We start from the raw sequence: 19,790 nt of genomic DNA on the forward strand, positions 1-19,790 counted from the left end.
GTCAGCACTTGTGCCTACTGAACGCCTTGGTATTGCATTTTATTTTGAAAATCAAGTATTCTGTTAATATGATTGTGCAATTCGTGCATGTACCTTTGAGTTGAATCACCCAACTTTGGTCTGTGCCTGTGTTGCCATAGGACTGTTGAAATGGAAAAGGAAGAAACTGCGATGAAAAAATTAACCTCCATCTAAAGAGAATTAAATTTAATGACCAGAAAGAGGTAGACATATGTTCCTACATCCATATGCATGCTTTTTGATGTTGTCAATCTTGCAATAGTCATCTCTTATATCTTGTAGAGTCCTTCTTTCCCCTTTTCACCATTTTCTCCCCTGTCTGATGCATTAAATTACATAAGAATTTTTACCCTTTTAGCTAAAACTTGGTTAGTAGTCTTGCATAAAAGCCAGGAAATGTAAGCATGGCAAATTTTTTAAATCCACAGTAGAAATACTGTAATTGAATTTTATTAGATGCTCTTCCTTTGTACAATGACATGTCCTCAGTATTCTGTTATAGGTATTGAAAACTTCACAGTTACACTATCATTTCACAGGTGACAAGCATTCCCACACATTCCTTCAGGAATTTTTAGACTGTTACAGCTCTCATGAATAAAAAAATGGTGCAGGCGAATTGATAGAATTTGTATTTAATTAATTGGTTATCCAAACATGCTTGTGTGCATCATCTCATAGCTATATGCAAAGGTACCTGGCTACTTAGATGAAGGTTACTGGTGACTAGGTCATATGCCTGAAAGTGAAAATGTGTTGATTCCCTTTTCCCCTTGCTTATCAAAGAGGATGGTGCAGTGCGTGATTGGACATCATTACACCAAAGATTTTTCTGTCTCTAATTAGTTTATTTATGTTTTTCTGAGGGCTTACCAGCTGTTGGTGTAGGAGTAGCACTGCATACTAATAGTACTTCTAACCTCTGTTGCTGCTTCCAGTGGGTTTAATCTGAGTGTTTACTTACCTGTACACACAGAAGTATTTTTGGAAAATTTATTGGGCTGTGGGGTAGGGGAGAGAAGGGCCTTCAGGTCCCTACAGACCCATCACAAAACTGCTACAAGTTTAAATTTGCGTGGTACTGAAGAGGACTGCAGACCTCTCGCAACTTTGTTCAGGATCATCTGTTATTGCTCTACTGTGCTTTTTAGAACAGTAACTGCCAGCCCTCCATGCTTTGTAGGTGTACAGCATCAAAAAATAAAGTAAAAATACGTCAGAAAAACCTCCTCAGGTGTGTTGAACTCTAGCAAGTCAATTTAGACTTTGATCCTGTGTTTCTTTAGTAGGCTGGAATTTACACACCTGACAAAATATCACAGGATAAAACTCAGGACATTCAGAGAATAATATTTTGAAAAAGTATCAGGAGGTGAGAAACAGGGAGCAAGTGAAGAAGGAAGGCATCTTGCTCTCTGTAGGGTGAGCTTCATCTACATTGAGGGAGCTCTTGGAGATATATTCTTTCTGTTTCCATTCCTTGTCCGTGGACTTTTATTTTACAGCAATAATTTTTCTCTCCTTAAAAATGATGATTTGAACAAGGCCAAGTGGAAGAACGGTAAGGAGTACTGCAGTAAGAGTTGAAAGAAGCAGCCTTCCTCAAAGAAATTATTCAAAATGTTAGTTTTTTCACTGTATATACTTTGTAGTTATGTTTTAATTCTCCCAGTTCTTCCAGGCATTTTCTATGGTTTCTATGAAGTGTGTTTCACCTTCAAAACATGGTGATGTTGGTGGATGGCATTCAAGAGGAAAGCTTTTTGGGCTTATAGTATCTGTCAGTATACTCTTTAAACATGTTCACCTTTTCAACTTCATAGCAGCTACCATAGGCATATGAGTACCATGCACTTCATATCTTCGGAAGAAGTGTTTGGACTGGTGTTGCTAGCCTCAAAGGGAGTTGAATTCACTCCAAAGCTGTGCTACTGCAATTAGTGATACCTTAATAGGTAAATGCCATGGTGGATTTACACTGGCTATCTGTCAGGTGCCCCACCGAGCCACAGTTACTCCCCTCTTCAGCAAAATAGGGAGGAGAAAATATGACAAAAGGCTTGTATGTCAAGATAAAGACAAAGACTCAGCAATTACCTTGATGGGAAAAATAGACTTGATTGGAGAAAATTAATTTGATTTATTACCTATAAAATCAGAGTAGGATAATGAGAAGTAAGATCAAATCTTTAAAAACTGCCCCTTGCCTCTCCCTTCTTCCCAGGCTTAACTTCACTCCAGACTTCTCTACCTGCTCCCCACAAAGCAGAGCAGGGTTGTGGTTAGCTCATCACATGTTGTCCCTGCTGCTCCTTCCTCCTTACACACTTTTCCTGCTCCATGGTGGGGTCCCTCCCACAGGAGACTGTTCTCTATGAACTTTTCCAATGTGTGTCCTTGTCACTGGCTGCAGTTCTTCAAGAACCTCTCCAGTGGGGGTCCCTTCCATGGGGTGCAGTTACTCAGGAACAGGCTGCTCCAGTGTGGGTGCCCCACAGGATCACAAGTCTTGCCAAAGGACCTGCTCCAGTGTGAGCTCCTCTCCACAGGCCCTGTCCCGTCCACTGGAGCCTGCTCCAGCACAGGCTCTCCATAGGGTCCCATATTCATTTAACACCCACTTGCTCCAGTGTGGGTCTCCTCCAGGGGCTGCAGGTGGATCTCTGCACCCCCATGGACATCCTTGAGCTCAGGGGTGCAGCTACCTCACCCTGGGCTGCACCAGGGGCTGCAGGGGAATCTCAGCTCCTGCACCTGGAGCACCTCCTTCCTCTCCTTCTGCACTGACCTTCCTCTCACATATTCTCACCCATCTATCCAGCTGCTGCTGCACAGATTGGGGGTTCCCCCCCCCTTTTTAAATGTTATCCCTGAAGCACTACCACAGTTGCTGATGGGCCCAGCCTTGGCCAGCAGTGGCTCCATCTGGGAGATAGCTGTAATTGGCTCTACTGGACATGGGGAAAGATACTGCCAACTTCTCAGAGAAGCCACCCCTGTAGACCCTCTGCTACCAAAAGCTTTCCATACAAACCCAATACAATGATAATTTTTGTTTTCCAAGTATTCCCAAATGTCCAATAGAAAGGGAAAAAAATTAAAAGGCCATTGTACTGTGAAGTCAATATTCAAGACAAGTAACAATTGTTATCACCAGGTACACAAAAATGCTTGTCCTGAACTATGCTAGCAGTAGTTACTTCAACACCTTTTAGACAGAAAAAGATGTGTGAAGAAATTTAAAGACTTTCCTTCTTGTCACAGTTTAGAACATGTCTGAGAAAGGTAAGAAACAACAGCAGTAAATGACTGAATATAAACATCGTTGTGCTTCATGATCCTGTTGAAAGGTTCAGGCCTAGCTGGTAATAGATGGATCATGTTACTGTATGACCTGACTACAGAAATATGTAACTCCCATGCTAACTTGTAGTTGTGCTCTCACTTATCCGCATTGAACTACTCTCCATTGGTGCTTCTGGTAGGCTGTGAATAAATAGCTGAATTTAAAAGATGGGAATTGTTTTCACATAATCATAAAATAGAGTATTCAAATGGGGATTCTTTTTTCTGTGGATGGAAATGGCATTTGATCCAGTCAAAACAATTTTCATTATTAGTTTATTCTGCTGGGCCATTCTCAGTTGAAGATGCATCAAATTTATAATCAGGCAGAAGAAAAACCCAACCCAACATTGCATGTTTTCTGTGAAGAATGGCAACAGACTGGAAATCAGAAGAATGAGGTTGATAGCAGCTTGCAAACAGAGGGGTTAAACCAACTCGTCTGTACTTTTGCAAACCTCCTCCCTTCCTTCCACCTCCAACTTTGGGAATACTATCTTTTCCACCTTCCCTCATAAGCCAAGCATCTCTGCTCTACCACTCTCTAGAGTAGTGCTAGCCTGAAGGAAGAACCATTCCTGACCATAACCAGAGATGGGAAGGAGAGGAATAATTTTCCTGTTAACAGCTCTTCTTGGTGTGGTGGGTCATTGCAATCCAAGCTCAGCTCCAGCAGAAAGTGCAACACATCTCATGTGCAATCCATAGCTGACCTGCCAGGCTGCATGCTCAGCAGTTGCAGCGTCCGCAGCTCCTCTGAGAAAGCTTTCAGACTTCATCTGTTGAGATGCAGCACTTATTTCAATTACTCTGCTCTGAAAAACCATTGTCATTAGGCAAGTTAAGGCTTTCAAGAGGCAGTAGCAAGACACTGCAGTGGCTTTTGCAAATGGTTTGGAGAAAGGCTGAAAACAAAGCTAGAGCAGTCTGTATTACTGGGTTCCCTGCTATGAAGAAACACGAAATGCAGGTAGACACATGCAACATTTACTGAAAACAGCTGAAATGCTAAGTCACAGCATATTAATCTGTGAATTGGAGCCTTCCTTTGTTTTTAATAAAAGACACTGAGAGAAACGATCTCTGACTAAAACCACTGTGTGTGCTGTGTGCATGAAAACAGGCAGGCATCAGTGGGTTCTTATAACATCAGGAGTCCCTTAGTGATGGTTATATGCATGCTATTTGACTATTAAACCTCTGTTTCTGCTACTGTTTTTTCCTTACTATTTATTTTAAGTGAACACATTCATTTAACTGAAAATGCCAAGTGAGTAATATGTAACTAGATGGAGAAATACAAAAACTGATCATTCTGTTAGAGGAATGATTTATTCTTTGTGCATAAATTCTAATGTTTGAGTGCAACTAAGGAATAAACATGACTTACTGCTGATTATGATGAGTGTTTCAGAGACCCAGAGATTGTCAGAATATCAGCTGTCATCTAGGTATTAATGAGAAAAAAACATATAAGGGTGCATTTATTAATAGACTGTGCACAGAGTTTGAGACTAAGTGGTTTGGAAAAGTACTACATTGTTTATAGTAATAAAGGTGAAGAAACACTGGAGGAAACATCCCTGGGGCTTAATCAATGATCAGTATATGAACATAAGTCAAAGATTGTTTAAAATTGTTCCAAATGAGGAATAACTGACGTCAAGAGCTTGCTTGACTTCTTACCTGCTTCACACTCTGATTGCCTGCAGTGACAAAAGTACAAACAGAACAAGCAGTCTTTCGCAAACTGAGTTAGGCTTGGGGGTTTTTTCTATTTGCATTTCATTTAATTTATGCCTTAGATATCAAGGGCAGTACTGTCATACACTGGTAAATCCATATTTTGTTAGCATCAACAGATAATGAAGCCAGGAACAGGCAATCGTGTACTGCTAACACAGAATTGCACTTCTACACTGCAAGCCACAAATGACATTTTGGTCACTAACAGTGTTTTTTTTCTGTTAGCAGTGTGACGCAGGTACAGGGCCAAACTCATTGTGACCCCACGGCCAAAAAAGTTCCACAGAACTCCTTCTGCCATTCAGTCTTTCAGAGAAGGAGTTGTTGAGGTAGGATGGAAAAGGAATTCTCGGAATATTGAAGCAAAGATGCATCATACGTTCACATAGGTGCTGTGAAGTTGCTGTAACTGAATTTGCTTCAATGGACACATTAATTTCAACTCTTGGTCAGGAAAGAATTCAACTAATGACATTTTCCTGGGTACTTTTAATCAGGTGACTTCTCTGATATTCAAAAGTATCTCTTCACTGGTCTCTTCAGAGATCCTAAAAGCAAGTCTGAAGTCCATCTTCTGGAAAGTTTATGCACACTGGGGAAAGAATTTGTCTTGAGGGGAAAAATGAAAGTGACATGTCTGTGACTGTTTGAAAGTATTGTTTATGCAAAACTTTTGTAGTTTTCAATTTAGTCTATTAAAGGGGAAAGGAATGCATTTAGAAAAACTAAGAAAAGGAAGAGTGGATTGTATCTCCTGTGAAAAGAGTGGAGGTGTTATTAGTCTTGTTCCAACAGCTGGCCTATTTTCATAACTGATTTCTCCCATTAGCAGTGTGGAAGCCCAGGGCAGAGCAGTGAGCCCACAGCACTGCAGAGACCAAAAAAATGACCTGTAAGGGCAAACAAAATACTTCCTTATACTCCATGGACAGATATTTTCCTTACTGCCTGTGGTTCAGTGGTTGAAACAGTCTTCCTCCTGCACCAGAAACTTGTTCCATGTAACCTTGAAAGTTACCTACCTGTTCTGTCCTTCAGTTTTCCACTTTTCAACTATTTCAGTTTTCATCCCACATATTCCTATTTGCTTCAGATAAAGCATTCTCTCAATGGACAACAGCCTTGTTCATTGTACAGACATAATACATACCCTGAAAGCTGCTTAGTTTTTGTCAGGAACATGCACAACAGACTCATCTGAAAAATAGCTGCTGAAGTGTTTGGTTTATTTCTTCTTTTAATGCAGTCATCTGTTACTTCAGTTGGATTCAAAATTGTTTCAGAAATGTTAAACATAAGTATATAGGCCTGCCTGGACTATTTTCTTCTAAAGATATTGAACATATGCAAGAATAATTTACGTCAAAACCAGGTTCTGGATAGTTCAAGTAACCTTTCCGTGTGTCTGTGTCACTGATTTGAAATGGAGTACAATTGGGAATAATGAGCTAGCATTTGGGCATGTGGGGGCATTGGATGAGTAAACACCTGAAAAAAATGGCACACAGGATTTGTAGTTTACTTAATTTTGCTTTCATTAGGCCAGCCTTTATCATCATGTATAGCAAGAAGCACAGTTAAGAGCAGACTAAATAAAGCTCAAATACTGCCAGCTAGAAAATTCCAGCAAATTATCAAATGGAAGTGCTGTCTTCCAGTGTTTCAAGTGTATGTATTCTGGTCAGTCTACCACACACACCCTTCTTCTTTTCTTGGAATGGAGCTGAGCACATTAGTTCCTCAAATGTTTTAATTTCTCCCCAGTTAGTTTTCCATTTGTCCCTCTGGTCTTCATTCTTTCCATCATATTAACTCTGCTAGATATAGAGAATTGTCTAACTTCCCTAGCTCATGATCTGGGATTATAACAAGTCGGTTAAGATTTTTAGTATATTTTTAATGGTTTGGGAGTTTTGGGCAGTTGAGTTTTATGGATGCTGAAAGCTTGATGCAGAGAAATTTTCCAGCTTTCTGTCAGCATCCATGTGAAAGTCTTGCTTTCACACGCAGGCTAGCTGTAAACAGTGAGAGATTTTTGTAAACCAATATTTTTATCTTGCCACCTGCAGCTTGTTATGCAGCATTGTTATGATACTGACTGGAGAAATATTTTGAAATGGGTGTTGTAGGGTTTAACCAATCATTCTAAGAGGTGGATGGTCAAAGGACCAATAACCTTATGCCAGTGAAGTGAACCGGGTTATATAAATGAGTTTGGAAATTAATAAATAATTCCATTTCCTTCCTGGACTGAAGTCTATGTCATTTTTCTCACTGTCCCCGGTACAACAGGGACAGAGTTTGGGTAATTTTCTTGGTCTTTTTGCCTATCACTGATAGGACACATCACTTAAATAAGTAAAATTGCAGTGGAGTGGCTGGCATTCCCAGTTAGACATACCTGAGCAGTGCTAAAATTCAACTGTATCCTGTTTTGTGCACAGATAAGTTACAGGACTTAAATAACCCAAGCATGTTCAATTGAACGTCTTCTTTATTTTACTGTGTGATTAATCAAGATCTCATAATGATCAGTAACCCCTTGGAAGTAATGGCATTAACAGTGTTTATTCCCTCTAAACAGTGGGGCTCCTTTGCCTTTCAGTCACTACAGTTTGTTTTAACATTTAATAGAAAACACTCTACAGACAGGAAGGATGAATGAGTTCTGTGCATGTTCTTTTGAATATTCTTTCTCCATGGAGCAAACCAGAATTCTTCTTTTTATTTAACTGTATGAGGGGGGATATGTGAATGACTCCCTTTTTTTCTACCAGAAGGCCATGTGGTCATAAAGTGGCCCTGAAACTTTATTTATAGAGAAATCTTGGTTCTGGAGCCTGTCTGTGAGAGGAGATGGTGGGGAATGCTAGTGATAATGAGTCCTCACATTTATCAGCAGGTATTAGACAGGATTGCAGTCAGCCTCTGTCACCTCTTGCCTTCTTTGACAAGCAGAGATGAGTGGTTTAAGAAGACATTTGATTTGTTTATGTGTCCACAGCAATAGGAAAAATATTTTCAGTTTTTTATTCTTTGCACTTACCTCATAAGATCAGAAGAACCATATTTTTGGGATAATATAAACATTTACAAAAACTCTGTCTTTAATACAAAACACAGTAGGCAAAGAAGAACATGGAACAGCTGAAAAAGTCTGTATTGTAGCTATTGTGCTGAGGGATGATGGTATCACAACTTGGCTTATAATTTTAGATAAATCAGAAGGCATTTCTAGCACTAGAAATCTAAAAGTATCACTGAAGAGCTGCAGTACTTCCTGTGTCTGTGAATCTGTGTGTAGGCTGTTCTAATCATGGGTCAAAATTTTGCATTTATTTGGAACAAGTAACTGAAATGATTAAATAACTTTCTAGCTGAGTTGCCCATGTGTTGCTTACTTGCCAATAAATGAAAACTGGAAACATCACTTTTATTGACCAATATATTTTTCTTGTTGGTTTAATGATAATACTACTAAGTTCTCTGTTTGGGGAAGAAGTCCTGAATTCTCTGCCTGAGTCACAAGGGCACCCTGGAATCGTACAAATAGAACCATTCTGCAGGTTTTGGAAAAACATTTTACTTTCCTACATATAGATTTAATTGGTTCTTGAAAATGTCTTCTATTTGCTAGCGTAGGCTTCTTCCTACAAAAATGCTTTTGAATGTATGCTTAACATAAGAACTACTTCAAAATAATCCCTACATCATATGGCATTTAGACCTAATGAACTTCTACTTGATAAGGTGATTTATACAGCAATAGATTAAATATTAGAGAATCACTGAATCACAGAATGGCTGTGGTTGGAAGGGACTTCTGGAGATCATTCAGGTCCACCCCACCCTTAAAGTATTTGAATGTGCAATTACATTTGTGATACTAAGAACAACGATTGATATTTAAATATTCATTTTTATTGTGTGTCTTCATTTTTTCATTTCACACATGGGAAATAAGTTTAAGGGGAAAAATACCTGGAAGAGTTCAAAGTTTATTTCCAAAAGTAGATTTTTATGGGGTTTTTTTTAGTTCAATATGAATTGCGAGATTCTCAGAAATCTCCTCAAGTACTAATTTCTCTTATTAATGTTTCTAAATTAAGCCATATGGGTTTGCTTATGATTTTAAAGTGGCCTAGTGTCAGAACTCAGAACTGAACTCTTATTCCTTTAGGCTCAGGACTCTTTCTTCCTTTAAATCTTCATTTAAATGATTTTTTTCATACACTTTGAGGCAGGGCAATAGCATATGAACAAGCATCTTCAGAGTGCTTGGAGAAAAGAGGGCTTGCAGTGGTAATGGGTCCTGGAAGAGTTTCTATGAGGAGAGTGTCTCTTTCCTGTTTCATCCTTTCCACAATACCCACCCACAGCATTGCTGCAGATACTCCAGCATGCACGTCACATGAATTATTAAAAGGGAAATCTGGCCCCACTGATATCAGACAAAACTCCCTCTGACTTTGGTGGAACAACACGTGTCACCCCATGACTTGTAAATATTCAGAATGCAGTACCAGTACTGAAAAGAGAGTGAACCTTGGTGTAAAGACTCATTTGCCAAAGGCATCTGGTTTTAAATTTTTAGCTTTCCTCTAACATATCAAAATCAAACACTGAATCTTATGATCTATTGATAAAAGTCTGTAAAAATTCCAAACAAAAAAGGAGACGCTTTGTAGACATAGTTTATGATTTAACCAAGTAATACACTGAGACAGTGAAAACTATTAGCAGTCTGTCTCACACTGTATGTTTCTTGGGTTAGGGGAGTTAACAGCAAAGATGGTGTAATCTTACAAGCTGACTAGGGAAAATTACAGAATTCCTTCTGAGTAAACAACATTAGAGATGCTTTTTTTTTCTCATATACTCTTTTGTTCTTACTAAAAGGATTAAGTTAATCAAAACCTTGTAGATTAAATAATTAAACCTGTAGATAACCACAATTTTTTATTGTTAATTAGACATAGGTGTAATTTTCATAGGATGCAGAGTCCCTAAATTTAGCTGTGGAATATTACATTGATCACACACAAAAAACATCATTGATTCTCTGGGGAAGGGTTGGACGTCAGTGTGTGCGTTTTGGCTCAGACCACCTTTCACCTATTAAAGGGGGTTCCAGTAGATCTTTATCCTTGCTGCACATAGCAACAAAATGTGATTTGCCATCCTTAACCCTTTGAACGTTCTCAGCATCAGGATGATCCACACTTACTCAGTTACTCTGCTTTCATGCTCTGTATTGTATCTGAAATATTTATACCAAAAGTGCAGTGTTTTTATCTTCTGTCTTCTGCTGCTCTGTCAAATTTTTAATGTATGTTATATGTGTTTAAACATTTAGTATACACTGAAGCCATTACAACATGGCTGTAAAAAATCTGTAATATTACGCCTTCCTACTTTGACAATTACTCCTTTCTTTAATTGACTTGCAATATTTATAAATAAAACTCTGAAATTAAACCTTCACATAATGCAAAATGCTGCATTTTACTTCACCTGTTTAAGTTTACCAAAGGCAGTGAATCTTATTAAAATACTGTGCAGAATATTTTTATTGCTGTGTAGATCTCTGTCATTATGCAGTATGATAATTCTCAGATCCTTTTTCCAGCAATCACTAATTAAGTGTAACAGGCATGCATCCAGACACTCCTGAATTTTAATCCTCATGTTTCTTAATGAGTTGATCAAATATTACACAGAATGTGATAAAAATATGGGACTCATTTAAAATACAAATATATAATTTGTATAATTGTCCAGCTAATAAATTATGTCTAAATATTATGATTGTTTGTGCAAACACTTAGGGATGTGTTCCTGCAAGTGGTGGAAATAATCCATATGTGCACGTGCAATTAAATATTCTATACACATAATTGTCCATAAGGATTTTCAGAAGCATGCACGGCACTGCATTTGCAGAATACTTTTGAATCTAGACACAGGTCTTTCTTAAAAAGAACAAAATCTATTTATATTTAAAAAATAATGATGTATAATTAAATTCTTAGAAGGAAAATTTAGATAAAACAATACCCAATCCCCCTAGTTTGTCACCTGACTGTAGCACTAGCCTTTCCTACATTCTGAAATGACAGAAGAACTTCTTTCCTCCCCTTTTTGCTGATGGGAAATTCCTGGCAGCTGAAGTGCCTGATATTTGACCTGCTTTAAAATGTTTTGCATGATTTTGCAGAGTCAAGGAGCTTCCAGTAGTTCAGATAAGCTTTCAGCAAAGATCTAAACATTCTGCTGCTTAGCTAAAGTGACGTTTTGATGCTCAATACCATTTAATTTTGCTTCGTTCTTCTTCATCTTAAAAAATATCTACACAAACTCAATATTATTTATTGGAAGAAACATGAAAGTGAAAATTTGTCATCTGTGAGAAGCATTTATTTTTCTACATTATCAGTGGTATAAGCAGAGTACTCTGTTTTTGAATAATGAGGGCCAGCCAGAGCTGTCTCTGCTTTATTCTGTACAGTACGATTTAGTTGGTTTTAGTTGATATTTTTATTTTCCAAATCCCTGGGCTCATAAAGGCTGGGAAGACCACAGAGACAGATTGCTCAGGCACCAAAGAAAGAGAATGTCTTGTGCTATTTAGCAGCAAGCTCTCTGCCTGACTTTGTGAGAGAAGCACACAGAATGAGCATATGCAGGAAATGCTTGTCATGGTGCCTCACATGCCGCTGGCAGGCAGTCAAGCTGCCTCTGCCTTAGCGCGTGGAGAAACAGGAATGGGTCTGCAGAGTGAAAGGGCTGGTGCTGAGGACCTGATATCCCCGTTACATTGGTATGGAATGGTTGTTTGTCAGAGTGGCTCTAGTCTAGTCCCATGGGCTGCTGCCTGCCTCTCTGCAGCTGAGTGTGGCAGGAGAGCTCCTGCAGTGTCTCCTCCAGACAAAATCCCCTTGGTGGTCAGTGAGATCCCCCCTCAGTGTGAACCAAAGCACAGTAAAAGGGATTGGGCAGAGAGTCCTCAGAAGGGCTGTTCTAACCTGTGCTGAGACACTAATAGACTTTCACTCTTCACTCTTATTTTCTCTGTATGGGACACAGTATGTGAACCTGGACGGACCAGAAAGAGCTTTTAGGAAAAGAATGTTTAAAACTAGATTGACCTTGGCTCTTACACATAGCTTTGAAAGTGAAAGAGCACAGAAGAATATCCAGGCTGGGATATCTCTCTTTCCTTCTTACGAATTCCCCTCCAAATAACAGTCATTGAGATATTTAGTTACTTACTGTAATATATATATATATTGCAGTGATGGTTATGTACATATTCTGAAACTTTGATTTATTATTAATTTTTTAGATATTTTTGACCATCTCCTGAACAAATTCAACTTTTTAGATGATGCAAAACAGATGTGTTTTTCTAAGAGACACTTTAGTTTAACAGTCTAATTTAAAGTAATAACATAAATTTAAATGGGACCATCAGTTCCTTTTGCAACTGGACCACTCCAAAACCAAAAATGTTCGGCAAAGAATGTTCACTGAGAAGGGGCAGAGGTTGAGAAATTAAGAGATAGATCAGGCAAAACCGAAAATACCTCATTTTGACCACTGTCTCTTCTGTAGCAATGAAATGGATATCTTGGGAGACTGACAAAGCTTCCTCTCCTTTGCTTCTATTCCACCAGAGTCTCCTGATGCATGTCAATCCTTGAATATTTTCCACAAGCTTTCCAGTATTCTTCACTGTACTTTTACGCTCCATGCAAGGTAAAGGATGTAAGAGCTTTTTGAAATTACAGATGCCGTAGCTATGTTGTAACCACTGTGTAGGGTCTCACTCCTGCTTTTTGCGTCTCTCCCTGTGAATATTATATGTTGCTCTACATACTGGCAAAGTTTCATAGCAAGAGTCTTAAGGGATACCCCATTCAGCCTATCATTGCTTCATGAGAGTGTTATCCTGGGAATTTGGACCTGTGAATTCAAACTCCCTTATTTTACAGAAGGGGCTAAACTGGTCAGTAAGAAAAACATGATTCATGTTTTAGATGCAAAGCTCTTCCCTCAATTATCAATATTACTTTCATGTGAACTAGAAAGCAGCTGTTACAAATAAAATTCAGTGTAAAGCAAAAAGGCAGACTAAACATTCACTCCATAGAGTTGTTTTTATCTGGAGGATGGGTATACATCCATTATATGTGGCTGCAAAGGCTAAACTGTCCTTTTTAAAGCATTCCATCTGCAGTGTGTCAAAAATAGTGCTGTCCTGCACATGCTTAAATTTTTGGCAGCAAAGTGACACCTTAATTTCTTTTACAGTAAATATATACATATATTACACAGTGATATGTAGAGCAGATGTTTCTAAAAATGCAAAGAAATTCCAGTCTGGTCATGTTCATGTAGTAGCTTTAGTGTTTCAAAAAAGAGCTGGTTAGGCAATGCAGTCATGGTTCAAACATGAACATTTGAAGAGCCTGTACACAAGCACCTTGTATCAATGGGTATGGCCATGACACCTACGAATAAAAAGAAAACTTATTTCAAATTTACCTATAGAAAAAATAAAGCATTCCTTTTAAAAGTTTTCAAAGTGAGGGACAGTTCTCGTATTCAGAGTTCCAGCATAACAGGCTTGACTCATCGATAGATGACACATCAAGCATAGGGAATTTGAAAAAGCACTGCTTAACCTCACTAAAAAAAATCATGGTTTTTAGAACAGGAAAGAAGGAAAATTGTTTTCTGATCCTTGACTCCACTATGTTCAAAAAGGGTAATGAATGTTCTGATAAAACACACTTCATTGGACAAATAAATCTGGTTCCAACTGACAATGTTATGTAAAGGGTTGTTCAAGTCTGTTTAAAAATTATCTTGAAGCAGAAAAAAACCCAAACAAACCATAAGTCCAGTAGGAGACAAGAAATTACGTTCACCAGCACATTCATTCTTTTGGTTTTTTCTCTTATAAAACCTTTTTAGTGACCTCCTTCACTTAACAGACTAACCCAACAGTATAAAAGTATAGGAAATGAGGAAGGGTATCAAAACCAAGCCTCTAAATTGCAAAGTACCCAAACAAACACATTTTAAAAAAAAGAACGAAACCACCACTCATACATCCCCCCTAGGCCCAAACTACATGCAGCCATTCACAGGCGGAGAATTTCTTTTGTCTCTCATACCAAATAGAGCAACATGGTACCTTGCATCTCATTTACAGCTTTAAATTAATTAGAAGATCATAGCTGTGGTCATTATTACTGGCTTAATTCCGTTGCTTAAAAAGAAGCATCTCTTGCCATTTCAGATGCAATGCAGTATCTGAGACAGCTGCATGGGATTTGGAGATTATGATCTATGGAAACATGTAACCTTCTAGATAAGCAGCTGGAGGCCAACACGATTATCATAGGCCTTGTCAAAAAGCACTAGATATCTGTTAAATACATTGAACTTTATGTTTTCAATGTTTCAATGCACCTCAAACATATTTTGAAATCAAGGGGACAGTAAACTTCAGGAATACTTCTTTGAGCCCTTAAACCCCTAAAATTGTGTCATTGTGCATAGTACAAATTGTGTATATCAGCTTTTCCCAAGGCTACCCACATTTGTTAAAGGTAGTATAAGTTATTGCAATTGGATTATGTATCATAAATCATTAATGATTTATGTGACACAACCACCTTTTTCTTCTTTTAAGATTGATGTATGAATATAACCAATGGAAGAAAGAAGAAAACCCCTATTTTGCAAAGCATGTCATTCACATATAGTTTTTCATTCCCCTCATACTAAAGGACTAATTATGTGAAGTGATGAAAGGTATAAACATTTATGAAAAATTAAGGTTTTGAAAAGCATATCTAATTGGGTAGATAACGTGCAGATTTGCATATCAAAATATAATACAAAGCATGTGTATTGAAATTATGCATAGGAATACCTAGGAAGCCATTCACAGAAATGAAAGTAAGGCAAGCCATTCTGGGAAGCAAGCCTGTCACAGTTAAAAAATATGTCCACAACCTATAATCTTTTTGTGAATAAAATTTTTTGATTGTTCCAGGTAGAAAAAAAAAAGTTTTAATAACCAGGTACTGCCAGTTTTAAGAATTGCATGAGTGTCAACTCTTAATTTTTTAGCAAATGATCTAAATGCAGCATACAATACCATCCATTTGGGAGATCTCCACAACTTAGTGCAGTCTGACAGCATGAAAAAAGGCTTGAAAGTGTTTGCATTTTCTTCACACTTGCTGAGCAAACTGACAAAACATTAAGCATCACAAGTGTTAACACTATTTGTTTACGATGAAATAGTAGGTTTTGCTGCAAGAGCAGAAAACAGCAGTAGTGAAATATCACATGGTGCAGCTAAAGAAACTCTTGGGAGACTTACAAAAAAGCTAACAAGACAGAAATCATCAGAGGAAAGATTTGTCAGCCAGCTGCTTACTTCTAAATTTGTGATGTACATTTAATATCTAATTTCCCATTTGTAAAACTGGGGACTTCCACAAGCCTGCTAAAATGCGTTTTAATGTTGTTGTCCAAAACAACATTGCGTATAAGAAAAAGAGTTTAACATAAAAATTGAGAGCATTGCTTCCAATTGTCTGGGTGATATTTCATCCATGGATCCACATGGATGGAAACAAAATAGAAAAACTGGAATATCTACTTTCTATAGAAATAAGGAAGAATGCAATTCTTAAAACCTTTTGCCATGTGTATAAGAAAAGATGTTTTGAAACATTTTTTTGTTATTGGTAAGCATACTGTCCCAAATATGTTAGTCACCATCCACAAAACTGAACTTTCTGACTATCTCTTTAAAACATTTATTTCTCAGCAATTCTCAACCATTTATTGTCTCTGCTGTTGTGAAGAACAGAAGGATGTAATCCGGTATGAAGATAGCTGAGATTTATTTAATGTCTGTGGTCAAGGAGGGAATTTATCTGAAGAAGTGTTTTCATTGAATCCTTCCCCTCAAAACCTAAAGCCTCTCAAAATCTTGACATTATATATACATGCAGTGTAAAGATAAACTTGTTTGGAACTCATGAGATTTTCATAGAATAGTTAAAATTACACAGATGTACAGTTGAAAATTATGTCTTGTTTAATTGTGTGCCTGGAGATGGATTTTTGGGTACTGACATTTGAAAATGTTGGCCTTTGCATAGAAATTATTCCATGATAAATCTGTTCAACTAACGAAATTTTATGTCCAAATATCTGTCATTGTTAACAGAACCAACACTGATGCTATGTCTTAAATTCAAGTTATTTCTAATATTTTGTGAGTTTCTTAGCGTTTTGATTTTCTGCACCAGTAATCAAGGTGGGTACAAGAGGTTCTTTTTCAATACTTGATCAAAAGAATAAGAGTCCTCAGAGTTCCAAGCAATTCTGCAAATGCAATAAATTTCTTGACTCAGGAAGGCTAAATATAGTAGACCAGAATTTAAGACTTTTTCTCCTATATAAGTAATACATAGCGAGGAAGATGACTATATATAGCGATGAAGGGTTTGAGCTATACTGGAATTGAAAAACAATGAAGATACAAAAGATGTTCTGAAATTGTTTTAATTTTTCAAATGGGAATTCTAAACTTTTGAGGTATTTTTATTTACTTCTATTCCTAATTTTTCTTCACCTCTTATTTGCTTTTTTCCTTTCAGTGAGACAGTTGTAAGGCCAGAAAATCAGGTATGAGAGGTAGGAATGGAGACAGTGAACAGAGGAAAATGGGTTAGTTAATTTTTCTGTTGGTTTTATTAAATGAACTACTAATGAAACTACTTGAAAAAATCTCCATTTTGCAAAAATATGCCATTGAAAAGCATACTTTTGTACTTTTGTGAAAGTATTTATCTTCAGTACAACTATAGTGTCAGTGTTGGAAAAGAGTATCCTACTTTTATGTTTATACAGTTGAGCAAGAAGGAAGACATGTATGACCTGGGAGGGTAAGAAATAGTAGGTATAAATTGAAACATCAGATACTCAAACTTTGGTTCAGGGAAAGCCCTTTTCACCTTAGGGCATTGGAATAGTAGAACAGGTTGCCCAAAAGAATTGTATATTCTCCATCTTTAGAGATTTTTCAAGGCATGACTGGTTCAAGCCTGGAGCAACTATGTCTTCTCATATGGCTGACTCTGCTCCGAGCAGATGTTTGGACTAGATGAACTGCCAACAGCCTTTCCAAACAGGGTTTTTCCATGTTTTAAAGATCCTGCATTCAAGCTTTAGTTTGAATATCTGAATATCCACAATCCTTTTAAGACTTTTGTCTCTCAAATTATCAAAAAATACACAACTTAGAGTGTGTATACCCAAGAATTGAAAACTGAATGGATATGACTGCTGATTACAAAACCAGAATTTAATATAGGTCCTAGAGCCCAGGCTATGATGTGCTACAGTAAAGGACTGAATCTCTGAACCTATACTCTGGCAGCCTGGTAGTCCATGTGCATGGTACTGTTGCCTAAATCATCCAGGGACAGTAAATACTATAAAGGAAAACTTTAGTTAAAGGATGGTCATCTCTGGTTCCTTTTGTTGTCAATAAGAAGAAAGAGTCCTGCTTCCTGGCAGAGGCTGGAGAGTACTGAAGTTAGCTGTGATAAGCTAAAAATACACTTTGTGGTTATGCCTCAAGTCTCTACCTCTGAATTTCTTGTTACTAACACCTATAAGGTCCTTGTCTCTTTAATCTCATTCTTTGTTTTCTTTATGGACCAAGCTCTCCATGGAATTGCACTATATGAAGGTAAAAACACTATTCCACAGATATAAATAGTTTACACTGAAGTGACAAGTTGGAATTGACCCTTCATGAATATTTAATGGTGATAAAATTTCTCAGATTAATACAACTCAGGTGTCAGAGTTGAAAAAAATTATTTTTAACTCTCTGTGGAAAAAGCATGAATTGATTTTTGTCCACCTATTAAACTGACTTCTAATAAAATGCAGAGATGTTTTCAAGAAATCCCAAAAGAAACTTCCAGAAGCAAAATATATTAAGATGATATGTCACTGAAAACAATTTTGTTTTCACAGATAAAGGAACAATTTTGGCTGTCACAACTATGAAATGTCTCTGTGACTGTATGCATGAAAGTTAAGATCAGCAAAGAAAGTTAAGTCCATACACTTCTGACAAATCTTTGCACTTTCCGTGTTCTAGAAATAAAACTCCTGCAGAAGATACATTCAAGACAGTAGTTGATTTCATGCCAACATTTTAAATCTATTTCTTCTGTGAACTTTTGAAGAGTTGTTGCAGTTATTTTCTTTTAAATGAGAAGGGGATACCATATTTAATTTCCTCCTGTATACAGATCAATAATTTGATATTCTTCTTGACATTGGGTAGGGTGGATTTTTTTATGCCTCCCACACTTAATTTTAAGTCACTTTCATTGTAATAAAGGAAAATTTAAAAGCATAAACCAGTGCATTTTGAACATAAATGTATGAAAAATATTATTAAATGGTTAACCACCTCTTCTAGACAAGTATAGAAGCACTCAAATAAAGGTGAAATTGAACTCATTAAATTTTTTTCATATTGCAAAGTTCAGTTCTGTACCCCAAAACCAAAGTAAGCCACCTACAGTTTTACGTGTTTGTAGTGCATTACACAACATTAAAAATAGAGAAAATTTTATTATCTAGGTATTTGTTATGGAAATGCAGATTTGATTCTTATCTTTTGGGTCTCTATATCCTTTGGGAAATATCCTTTCCATTTGGTGATAGATGGGAGAATTACATTAATAGAAATAAGATTTAGCCAAGTTATTAAAATTCTCTGAATCTTAAGTTAGGACTAGAAATAATGCAGCAAGGCCTCTTTCCATTCTCAGTCCATAGCAATTTCCCAAACTTTGATGTACAGCAAAATACTTACCTGGTGAGTCGGGGAAGAGCTGTGGGTTAAACATTCTATTCAGATATATTGAACTCTTTATTTGTGTTTGGAATATTTTGTCAGTTCTAAAATCACCTATTGGTCTCTGGTTGTTTGGGGTTTTTCCCTCCTTCCAGTCACTCCTATCTTTTAAGTCTGATTATATTTATCATTTAGTATCATTTAGTATTATAGATATCTTACTCAGGATTACTCCAATTTTAGTTAATTTAGTAATTCCACTGTTAACTGAACTTTACAGACAGGACAGTTTTCCCCTAAACATGTCTTAGTATTACCAAAAACAAAAACCACTGAAGATACCGAGTTTGCACCATCAGAGTTGTAGAACACACATCTTAATTTTCCTGTTATTCAGTGCTCTTCACTGGCTGCTCTTCGCACTGAGAAGATGTATGAAAAAGGCTGTTGTTCTTTTCAGGGTCTGAATCATGAGCCTCTGCAAACAAATGATCACTGGTGTTGAGTAAGCAGGGACGTAGCTCTGCAAAAGCAATCTTCTGCATGAAGTGCATTGGCCCTACCTCGGCTTCAGTTTTTTGCCCTAATAGATTTCCTTATGGCCAGATTTGTATTGGTTGATCAGACAGTAAAGCTGAATGGTACTGAAGAAGAAATGTCGGGAAAGAACATTGATTTCTGCATAGAGCATCAGAAGGATTTGTTTCTTAGCCTCCTATTTCTATCACATATGAAAAGATTCTGTTTTAGCTGTTTCTGG

At 37.3% G+C, this 19,790-nt stretch overlaps 1 long non-coding RNA gene across 5 annotated transcripts in view; it reads left to right on the top strand.

The window, feature by feature from the left end:
- The window catches only part of LOC108444729, a 94,915-nt gene that overhangs the window by 37,569 nt on the left and 37,556 nt on the right, over window positions 1-19,790 (top strand). The window contains exon 1 of one of the 5 annotated variants that reach the window (XR_001859387.1): window positions 17,843-17,902. The exons of the other annotated variants lie outside the window; for them this stretch is intronic. This is a non-coding gene — a long non-coding RNA (uncharacterized LOC108444729). Of the gene's footprint in view, window positions 1-17,842; window positions 17,903-19,790 lie in introns of those variants that run through there. 5 annotated transcript variants of the gene reach the window in all.

This window comes from Corvus brachyrhynchos, unplaced genomic scaffold, assembly GCF_000691975.1.
Source record: "Corvus brachyrhynchos isolate BGI_N302 unplaced genomic scaffold, ASM69197v1 scaffold281, whole genome shotgun sequence".
Classification (NCBI taxonomy): domain Eukaryota; kingdom Metazoa; phylum Chordata; class Aves; order Passeriformes; family Corvidae; genus Corvus; species Corvus brachyrhynchos.